Source organism: Palaemon carinicauda, chromosome 29 (assembly GCF_036898095.1).
Source record: "Palaemon carinicauda isolate YSFRI2023 chromosome 29, ASM3689809v2, whole genome shotgun sequence".
Lineage (NCBI taxonomy): Eukaryota > Metazoa > Arthropoda > Malacostraca > Decapoda > Palaemonidae > Palaemon > Palaemon carinicauda.
The window spans coordinates 95,696,722-95,709,221 of NC_090753.1; the positions used below are offsets into that span (position 1 = coordinate 95,696,722).

General features: G+C 33.4%; 1 pseudogene; it reads right to left on the reverse strand.

The window, feature by feature from the left end:
* Window positions 1–9,997, reverse strand: part of LOC137622875 (uncharacterized) — a 23,921-nt pseudogene extending 13,924 nt beyond the window's left edge.
* Window positions 9,998–12,500: the final 2,503 nt, after the last annotated feature.

Consider the following 12,500-nt stretch of genomic DNA (forward strand, 5'->3'; position numbering starts at 1 on the left):
ATAATAATAATAATAATAATAATAATAATAATAATAATAAAGATTCAGCCATATATAGAAAATCCTAGAACCAAAACTCATCGATATTTTTCAAAAAAAAAAAAAAAGAACCAAACATAAGACTTCGCAGGTTCCTTTGAGTAACGTATTTACGCGATCAGAAACATCTGCCTAGAGCCCTAGACCTTGGTAGGCACCACGCTGCGAGCCCTCATATGCCTCTTTTTCTCCTTTTCTGTTCTTTGTTTCCTCTTTTGTTCCCCCCTTTTTTTTTTATTTTGAGGACAGAAGGGATGTTTTGAACAAGTCATGCACTTACCAGAGGAAGAGAAAGTGTTCTTTTTATAGCCACATAGACAATAGAGGCAACTGGAGAGTTTTTCAAGTATTCGTGATTCTTTTATTTCTTTTTCGGTTTGTACTGCTTAGTGCAAACCATTAGGAAGAGGAGCAACTGCTATAAGGAAAAAATGCAGCTGTTTTAGTCCACTGCAGGACAAAGGCCTCATATATGTCTTAATTCGCGTCAGGGGTTTGGCCAGTTTTCGTCACCACGCTGGTATTGGCAATGGAGGGAGATTTTCGTCTGATCGCTCACAGCAAACCAACCTAGTATGGGTGACCCTGAGAAGTACAGCTTTGTTGATCATTGTGATATGCAAACCCTTATTATTATTATTATTATTATTATTACTTGCTAAGCTACACAACCCTAGTGGGAAAAGCAGAATGCTATAAGCCCAGGGGCCCCAACAGGGAAAATAGCCTAGTGAGGAAAGGAAACAAGGAAAAATAAAATATTTCAAGAACAGTAACAGCATTGCAGTAAATATTTCCTATATAAACTATAAAAACTTCAACAAAACAATAGTAAGAGAATTAATATAGAATAGTGTGCCCGAGTGTACCCTCAAACAAGAGAACTCTAACCCAAGACAGTGGAAGACCATGTTGGATCTAAGTTGAGATAAGAAAAAAAAAGGAATAAAGTTAAGAGTAGAGATAAAGGGGGTAAATCAACTCGTTTGCAAGACAGTTGAATCTTTTATAGACAGAAATTACAGTTATCCGAAACCACTGCATCATTGATCAGTATATATATATATATATATATATATATATATATATATATATATATATATATATATATATATATATATATATATATATATTGATAAAAGTGTTACTAAAGATACTTAAATCCTGAGTCAACATAAGACAACTCTTTCTTTTACTAAGAGCAACATATGTCAATCACTTCCATAAACTAAAAAAAAAAGAAAGAAAAAAAAATTGCTGTCTCGTACAATATTTCAACTTTTACCAGTATCTATTTTCGGTTCTCTGGTTCTAAGGTTGTAGTGGCCGATGTGGTAACGTCCCTAACTGGTGAACGCCAGACTGGGGTTCGAGTCCCGCTCAAAGTTGATAGTTTCTTTGGTCGCTGCAACCTCACCATCCTTGTGAGCTAAGGATATGGGAGGGGGGGAGCCTATAAGTCTATCTGCTGAAATATAAGCAGCCATTGTCTGGCCCTCCTTAGTCCTAGCTTGGATGAAGAGGGGGCTTGAGCGCTGATCGTATATATGGTCAGTCTCTAGGGCATTGTCCTGCTTAATGGGACAATATCACTGTCCCTTGCCTCTGCCATTCACGGGCAGCCTTTAAACCTTTAAAAGAATTGTCTTCAACCACTTTCTTCCAAAAAAAAAGCATCTTTTCGTTAATCAACTTTTAAAACCACATTTCAAATGAGTCGTTCACTTCCAGAGGCTTCTCTAATACTTCATCTTCCAGAGATTATTTTAAAACAGGCCTCCTTATTAAATATTTCCGCTCACACCCGACACATAAAGTATGCTTAAGCAATTATTACCTCCGCCAACCAAGTTGGGAGGAGGTTATGTTTTCGACTCTGTTTGTCCGTTAGTTTGTGAACAACTTTCTTTAACTTGAAAATCCTAGGTTACAGGTCAAAGGTCAAGGTCGAGCAAAAGGTCGACCGAATTGACTCTTAATAACCTTAAGCTAAAAATGACTGTCGCACAAGACTTCAAATACGCTTACGGTTTAAATTGATTCAGGGAAAGGCAAGCGTATTTCGAGAAATGAGCTGCCGTGGCGGAGGTCTGCACTCTCAGAGTGCTTTTTCTAATTCATGAGATGCAATTGCCTGATTGCCTGGTACACCTCTCTCTCTCTCTCTCTCTCTCTCTCTCTCTCTCTCTCTCTCTCTCTCTCTCTCTCACATTTCCACACGAGGAGTTTAAATACCAACAATTTTTTTTTATTTGGTGTCCAGTCAACAAATACCTGTTTCATTTAAGAATTTATTTACAGAGATATTCTAAAGAAAAATCTATTGATCATATTTAATAACATCTTAATTCTGGGATTCATATCCATCTGCTGTGTGGTTTCAATTCTTATCTGACTTTCTAATTCTACTTGTCTCTAAAAATACGATAATAACACAAGGGAATGTCAGACATGTCACTGCAATCTTTCTCGGGGTGTTACACAAACAAAAGAGGAAGAAGAAGAAAAATGAAGAAGAAGAAGGAGAAGAAGGAAAAGAAGAAGAAGAAAGAAGAAAGAGAAGAAGAAGAATAGGAGGAGGAATAAGAAGAAGAAGAAGAAGAAGAAGAAGAGTAAGAAGAAGAAGAAAAAGAAGAAAACGAAGAAAAAGAAGGAGAAGAAGAAGAAGGAGAAAAAAGAAGAAAAGGAAGAAGAAGAAGAAGGAGAAAAAAGAAGGAAAGGAAGAAAAAAGAAGAAGAAGAAGAAGAAAAAGAAGAAGGAGAGGAAAAAGAAGAAGGAGAAGAAAAAGAAGAAGAAAGAGAAGAAGAAGAATAGGAGGAGAAGAAGAAGAAGAAGAAGAAGAAGAAAAAGAAGAAGAAGAAAAGAAGAAGGAGAAGAAAAAGAAGAAGAAAAGAAGAAGGAGAAGAAAAAGAAAAAGAAGAAGAAAGAAGAAGAAGAAGAAGAAGAAGAAGAAGAATAACAACAACAACACGAACAAAAAGTTTGAGCAATTTCACGAGTTCTTTCAGCTTGTGAAAATCCTCGCTATGTGACAGCCGATTTGATTAATTAAATCAAACCTCGTGGGCCAACTTAAAATAATAGCAAATGTGTATTTCATAATAAAAGATATAAAATAAAAAAAAATAATAATCTGTTACTCTGCAGCCCAGCTGTATCTAAGAGGACACACTCAAGGCAATTGTCTCCTTCCTGTTACTCGGATATTATGGTACATTTCAACCCATTAAAAATAATAAGTTTTTGTACGCTGTGAACGCACCCACGAGAACGCACACGTGTACGTACACGTGTGAACATTTAATGAACAAAGCACCGAGATTTGATACACGAGCCTAGAAGAGAGTTGAATTGGGTAAGCGAGCATTGTACACGAGCAATAAGAGAGTTGAATTAAATCAGCGAACATTGATATATGGGCATGATAGAGTTGAATTGAATCAGGGAATATTGATTTACGATCCTAAAAGAGAGTTGAATTAAACCAGCGAGCATTGATTCACGATCCTAAAAGAGAGTTGAATTAAATAAGCGAGCATTGATTCACGATCCTAAAAGAGAGTTGAATTAAACCAGCGAGCATTGATTCACGATCCTAAAAGAGAGTTGAATTAAACCAGCGAGCATTGATTCACGATCCTAAAAGAGAGTTGAATTAAACCAGCGAGCATTGATTCACGATCCTAAAAGAGAGTTGAATTAAACCAGCGAGCATTGATTCACGATCCTAAAAGAGAGTTGAATTAAACCAGCGAGCATTGATTCACGATCCTAAAAGAGAGTTGAATTAAACAAGCGAGCATTGATTCACGATCCTAAAAGAGAGTTGAATTAAACCAGCGAGCATTGATTCACGATCCTAAAAGAGAGTTGAATTAAACCAGCGAGCATTGATTCACGATCCTAAAAGAGAGTTGAATTAAACAAGCGAGCATTGATTCACGATCCTAAAAGAGAGTTGAATTAAACCAGCGAGCATTGATTCACGATCCTAAAAGAGAGTTGAATTAAATAAGCGACCATTGATTCACGATCCTAAAAGAGAGTTGAATTAAATAAGCAACCATTGATACGTGAGCAATAAAAGAGAGTTGAATTAAATAAGCGACCATTGATACGTGAGTAATAAAAGAGAGTTGAATTAAATCAGTGAACAGTGATATATCCTAAAAGTGAGTTGAATTAAATCAGGGAATATTGATGCACGATCCGAAAAGAGAGTTGAATTAAATCAGCGAGCATTGATTCACGATCCTAAAAGAGAGTTGAATTAAACCAGCGAGCATTGATTCACGATCCTAAAAGAGAGTTGAATTAAATAAGCGACCATTGATACGTGAGTAATAAAAGAGAGTTGAATTAAATCAGTGAACAGTGATATATCCTAAAAGTGAGTTGAATTAAATCAGGGAATATTGATGCACGATCCGAAAAGAGAGTTGAATTAAATCAGCGAGCATTGATTCACGATCCTAAAAGAGAGTTGAATTAAACCAGCGAGCATTGATTCACGATCCTAAAAGAGAGTTGAATTAAATAAGCGACCATTGATTCACGATCCTAAAAGAGAGTTGAATTAAATAAGCGACCATTGATACGTGAGCAATAAAACAGAGTTGAATTAAATCAGTGAACAGTGATATATCCTGAAAGTGAGTTGAATTAAATGAGGGATTATTGATTCACGATCCTAAAAGAGAGTTGAATTAAACCAGCGAGCATTGATACGTGAGCAATAAAAGAGAGTTGAATTAAATCAGTGAACAGTGATATATCCTGAAAGTGAGTTGAATTAAATCAGGGAATATTGATACACAATTCTGAAAGTGAGTTTAACTAAATCAGCGAACATTGAAATACGAGCCTAAAACGTAGTTGAATTAAATAAGTGGTCTATCATGCACGAGCCCAAATCTTCTACAGGCGATGAAGCGTTTATGTGAAGCAGTTTTATGTTATGAACATTGAAATATTGATCAGGTATCATCAAAGGATTGGATTGCGTTTATGAATTTGGGCCATATGGCCAAATGTCCGGATCTGGGAGGTCATTCAGTACCCAGGTATGACGGGGGAAAAACCTTATTGGTAAAGTTGAAAAATATTTGACCGCAAAATAGAATGAATGAAGAGGGTATGGAGGATTAGTAGAAGGCTAAAAAGTGAGTGCAGTTAAAAGTAATGGTTACGGCTCATTTTCCTTTTGTCTATACATACATCAAATAGTCTGGCCTATTCTTAACAGATTCTCCTCTGTCCTCATACATCTGACAACACTGAGATTACCAAACAATTCTTCTTCACCCAAGGGGTTAACTACTGCAATGTAATTGTTCAGTGGCCATTTTCCTCTTGGTAAGGGTAGAAGAGACACTTTAGCTATGGTAAGCAGCTCTTCTAGGAGAAGGACACCCCAAAATCAAACCATTGTTCTCTAGTCTTGGGTAGTGCCATAGCCTTTTTTACCATGGTCTTCCACTGTCTTGGGTTAGAGTTTTCTTGCTTGATGGTACACTCGGGCACATTATTCTATATTATTTCTCTTCCTCTTGTTTTTTTTTTAAGATTTTATAGTTTATATAGGAAATAATTTTTTTAATGTCACTGTTCTTAAAATATTTTTTCCCCTGTTTCCTTTCCTAGCTGGGCTATTTTCCATGTTGGAGCCCGTGGGCTTATAGCCTCCTGCTTTTCCAACTAGGGTTGTAGCTTACCGAGTAATAATAATAATAATAATAATAATAATAATAATAATAATAATAATAATTCACTTACGGTAGCTTTAGCAGAGCAATGTGATATAACTAAAATATATTAGTCTAAATCTATTTGTTCAGAAGTCTACTACTTAAAGACTAATCAAGTCTTAACTAGAGGGGTACTCAGTAGAGCGCAGACCTCCACTGCGGCAGCTTATTTCTCGACCCTGACCTTGACCTTTGACCTTAAACATATACTGTCGTGGATTTTCACACTCTCAAATATGAACCAATTTTGAAATCTCTGTGACAACGATGTCGAAACTTATGGTTGATTACGTGAATTGGACATTTTACTTGTCTGTGACCTTGACCTTTGACCTTGACCTTCTAAAATTTAATCATTTCCAGTTCTTTACATAAGAGTTAATCCCTGAAAGTTTCATTACTCTACGATTAAATTTGTGGCCAGGAAGCTGTTCACAAACAAACACACAAACAGTGGGTAAAACATAGCCTCTCTTTTCTTGATTTCATCGTATGAGAAACTTTAAGTGGAACGGAATGACATTCCCTAGCATTAGAGAATGTCCCTAACATCCCGTTGGAATTCCCTGAATGTTCTGGGGGAGATTAGATCTCGGGTCGAATTTGCAAATGTAAGAGATTTCCTTAAAACTGTGGAGTCCCCCAAAATCCGGCATAAATGTCCCTAGATCTAAGGAAATATCTTTTTGCATAACTTAGATACAAGTGGTTTCACAGTCTTGTCTTTATATTTCGATAAAGATTAAGGATATTTCTTTATATTTTAATTGTTGAATTGAAATTTTACCGCATTTGTTGTTGTTGTTGTTGTTGTTGTCTCTCTCTCTCTCTCTCTCTCTCTCTCTCTCTCTCTCTCTCTCTCTCTCTCTCTCTCTCTCTCTCTCTCTGTATATATATATATATATATATATATATATATATATATATATATATATATATATATATATGTATATATATATATATATATATATATATATATATATATATATAGTATATATAGTATATATATATATATATATATATATATATATATATATATATATATATATATATATATATACAGTATACACACACATACTATATATATATATATATATATATATATATATATATATATAATATATATATATATATATATATATATATATATACAGTATACACACACACACACACACACACACACACATATATATATATATATATATATATATATATATATATATATATATATATATATATATATATAAATCGATTCACATATAAAAACAGACTCAGTAATATTGATAATAATCTTTGGGAATCTGTTATAATAAATACTGGCAATTGGAAAAAAAATGCCTAAATACATTAAAACAGGAGTTTCAGCAGATTTCACAATCTTGTTTTTATATTTTGATGAAGAAGTGGGAATTTCCTTAAATTTAAATTATGGATTTGGAAATTTACCGGTATTTTAGGATATTTCTGTCAATATAACTAAAAAAAAAGTCCATGCTGAAATTTGCGTGAGTAGAGACTCCACAGAGAGAGAGAGAGAGAGAGAGAGAGAGAGAGAGAGAGAGAGAGAGAGAGAGAGAGAGAGAGGTTACTACATCGGTTAATAAAATAATCATATTATGTTAATTTGTACAAGATTTAAATACACCAAGACGTCATTGTTTTTCAACTCTAACTCATAAAATCTACAGTAAAATCAAACGAATTAATTTGTTGAAACTCATCGCAAAATAACTTTCACTACAAAATAAAGTTTTACTCTTGTATAACTATTCCGCAATTTTGTTAAGGTTACTTCTCTTTTATCGCACAAAGAAGAAACAAGCACCAATATTCTTTTTTCACTTTCTATATTTAGATTAATTTATTATAACCTATTGTTTACATATTTTCAGCTTTCCTCATACACCTGGCTTCACTAATATAACCGAAAAATTCTTATTCAAAGGGGTTATCTACTGCACTACAGTATAATTGTTCAGTGGCCACTTTCCTCTTGGTAAGGATAGAAGAGACTCTTCAGCTATGGTAAGTAACTCTGCTAGAAGGACACTCCAAAATCAAACCATTGTTCTCTACTTTTGAATAGTGCTATAGTCTCTGTACTCTGATCTTCCACTGCCTTGAGTTAGAGTTCTCTTGCTTGAGGGTACACTCAGGCACACTATTCTATCTGTTTCCTTATTTCCTTTTCTCGTCAGGCTATTTTTTTTTCTGTTGGAGCCCTTAGGCTTATAGCATCCTGCTTTTTAACTAGGATTGTACCTTATCTGCTGCTGCTGCTGCTGCTAATAATAATAATAATAATAATAATAATAATAATAATAATAATAATAATAATAATAATAATAATAATACCATAGTCCTATTTACCGGACGTTCCAAATCAAAACCTGAATATTTCAACGTTTACCCCATAAAAAAATTTATTATAAGTGCCACCTTTTATTATTATAAGTGCCACCTTTTATTATTCTTATTCTTATTATTATTATTATTATTACTATTATTACTTGCTAAGCTACACAACCCCAGTTGGAAAAGCAGGATGCTATAAGCCCAGGGGCCCCAACAGGGAAAGTAGCCCAGTGAGGAAAGAAACAAGGAAAAATAAAATATTCTAAGAACAGTTAAAACATTAGAATAAATATTTCCTATATAAAATATAAAAACTTCAACAAAATAAGAGGAAGAGAAACTAGATAGAACAGAGTGCCCGAGTGTACCCTCAAGCAAGAGAACTCTAACCCAAGATAGTGGAAGACCATGGTACAGAGGCTATGGCACTACCCAAGACTAAAAAACAATGGTTTGATTTTGGAGTGTCCTTCTCCTAGCTACTTACCAAGCTAAAGAGTCTCTTCTACCCTTGCCAAGAGGAAAGTAGCCACTGAACAATTACAGTGCAGTAGTTAACCCCTTAGGTGAAGACGAATTTATCTATGCACATAGCCATAAGCAAACCATTATAACAAATGCAGCCTTTGCTAGTCCACTGCAGGACAAAGGCCTCAGACATGTCCTATTTCATCACCACGCTAGCAAACTGCGGATTGGTGATAGTGGGAGAGTTCAGTCTGATCGCTCACAGCAAATTAACCTAGTATGGGTGGCCTTGCCTAGTACAGTTTTGCTGATCATGGCGATGCGCAAACCCTTTCACCAAGTTAAGGTCTCCCCACTTAGAAAGGTTAAATATATTGTTAAATATATCTCATATGCTATACTGATGTTATAATGCTCATTGTAATGTTTGTATTTTCTAATATTGGACAATATTACTTCATAATATAAAAGATTGCCATATATGACAAATGCAATAGCATGAAATATATATATATATATATATATATATATATATATATATATATATATATATATATATATATATATATATATATATATATATATATATATATATATATATATATATATATATATATATATATAATGTTTCTAAATTTCTTCAAATAATCCACATGCTTTGGTAGCCTAAAATAATCACTTAATATTCAGTTATACATAAAAAATACACACACACATATACATACATACATATATATATATATATATATATATATATATATATATATATATATATATATATATATATATATATATATATATATATAATATCAATTTCAATAACCGTCCCGTAATGTGTTCTAAAAGTAATGGCAAATAGATAAAAATAAAATTAAAAAGAGCAAATTAACTGGTTAATCCTCTCTCTCTCTCTCTCTCTCTCTCTCTCTCTCTCTCTCTCTCTCTCTCTCTCTCTCTCTCTCTCCTCCTTCTGAGCCTGACATAAATCCCATAAATAGGTTCCATCCTGCAAGACACCGGAAGGCCTCGTGTACATCCTGCATACGGCTAGTACCTGTTATCAATTCCACGGTTAGCATCATCAACAGCCCGACAGCTAACACCTTCTTTTCTTCCATGGTAGAAGAGATCGACTGTCGAAGACTCCTCGCAGCTAATAGCACCACGTCAACTCGACTCCTCTCCCGCGACTGGCTTCATGGCTAACTGCCTCAAATCCATAGCTGAACCGCGGCTTGGCATCGGGGAATAACACATAACACACAAAGCAATCCGAAAAAGGGAGAGATATCTTCTTTTTAATAGGTTTTCAAAAGACTTTCATTTGCCATGGTAGATATCACACCACGGCCACCAGTAGCAAACTAGACCGAACCGGCCCTGCGTAGTACGAGCCTGGCACTGACTGGGGCCATCTTTCCCTGGCCAACAAACTAAAGGGGGGGGGGGGGGAGGCATGCGCTTTGGGACACAACAACTAGGGAAATAAATTGGGATCTTTGTCCAGAGCTTCGTTTGTCTTTTGTGCGCTTGTTAAAGTGCTCGTTTTGTTACATCTGTCTATCCCAGAACTTAATTTGGAAGAGCATTTGTAAAGCCTCAAAATCTCAGAATTTGCGTCCTCATATCTGGCTTAGGCTCAAGCATTGATCTCTCGGCCAGTGACCAGTTTTTAAAGAAGTTCAATTCTTGAGGTTTCTCATTGATGTTGAGAATAATAAAATCTCTGGAAGTTCTGTTAAACAATTACAAGAATTGGTCTCGCACTCTGATCTTCCCGGATTTTCAAACTTTGAATTAGATTTTTTGATTTTATATTGAGATTTAAGTCTTTTGTGGCTACGTGTTTTCATGATAATGATTAATGATCACTTATATAGTAAGGTGGGTTATTTATTTAACTTTACGCTTACACACATAGAACACACACACATACACACATATATATTATATATATATATATATATATATATATATATATATATATATATATATATATATATATATATATATTATATATATATGTGGGTGTGTGTGTGTGTGTGTGTGTGTGTGTGTGTGTGTGTGTGTATCCATACATACATTCATCAAATATAATTTATTCACCTTACACCTTTTTCTTTTCCAGGGTGTAGATCCAAAACACACAACCCTTTCTGTATTCAGTAGGTGTTTATGAGTGTGAAGTTGCAAGCTACACGCTGGTTGAAATGTGGAAACATTATGAATGAATATAATTGTGTAATATATAATTTTTATACTAATTTCAATATCAAATTATCAAAATAGATTTGATTTTAATGAATTTATAAATATTTCTATTAACAAATCTATTTGTAGGAATAAAAGCAAAGATATAGATATATATATATATATATATATATATATATATATATATATATATATATATATATATATATATATATATATATAAACTTCTGTTACTTTAAACCTTTCCAATGTGGCCACCATACCATGATAAAAATCCACTCCGCGTTCGCTATCTAGTGTTTGCTTCCTATCAGTGGCTAGCGATCAATACATTGCTGGCGATTCTAACTCGGCTCAGAAATACAATGTCTCTCTTTAATCTCTATCTAACATTCCCAGAGAGATAGAATAATAATAATAATAATAATAATAATAATAATAAAGATGGAATAATCATTACAATAATTACGCAAAGGAAAAATACATATAAATCTCATTATTGGTAGCTAACTGGCATCTCATAGATTTATAGTAGACCGATTTGAAATATCGGAGTTTATTTGAGTCGTTATTTTTTAAAGCAAGTCTTTTCCCTTTAAAGACTGTTTCAGACTTCATTTCTCATATGGATCTTTTCTCTTTAAAGACTTTTAAAGTAATTGTGTTTTGGGGTTCCGTCGAAATGATTAAACAAAAAAAAAAAAGTTCACGTAGTTATGTTAAAAGTGGGTGTTTTTATTTTTTTTAATCTTTTGATATTTGAACGAAGCCAAGAGGCAATTTACGTAAACTGTATCGGGAAATCAGTTTCGCTCAAGTAAACGAGTTTTGGATAGAGTTAAAGTTAACTTGAATTTAACTTTTTTGTGAAGTAAAGGATTTAGGAAGGATTCATTTGACTAAGAAACTCTTTCGAGGGATAGCCTAGGCCTATTATATAACCAATAAGTATTATATATATATATATATATATATATATATATATATATATATATATATATATATATATATATATATATATACATATATATATATATATATATATATATATATATATATATATATATATATATATATATGTGTGTGTGTGTGTGTGTGTGTGTGTGTGTTAAATACCCATTACTTGATATTTGATTCTTCTTATTGTAGGCCTACATGCAAGGAATGTGGAACAAAGATTGACCTGTAAGTTTGGTTTTACAGTTTTAAACTGAGAGAGAGAGAGAGAGAGAGAGAGAGAGAGAGAGAGAGAGAGAGAGAGAGAGAGAGAGAGAGAGAGAGAGAGAGAGAGTTACAATATTACATTGCACATTGTGTAGAATAAAAAAGAATAGTGAAAATATAAATGCATCACACACATACGCATATATATATATATATATATATATATATATATATATATATATATATATATATATATATATGTGTGTGTGTGTGTGTGTGTGTGTGTGTGTGTGTGTGTGTGTGTGTGTGTGTGTGTGTAAGCGAGTGTCTTTAGGAGTGTAACACAATTAGCCGCTTAAAATTCTACATTACATTTTAAAAACAAAAGTGTTTCAGTAGTATATTAAAATGTAAATGGTATAAATTATATTCACCGATGTAGTCTTTGAAACAGTTTTCTAAAAAAAAAATAATAAGGTAAAAGAAAATCAATAGTTTATCATTAGCGAAGGCAAG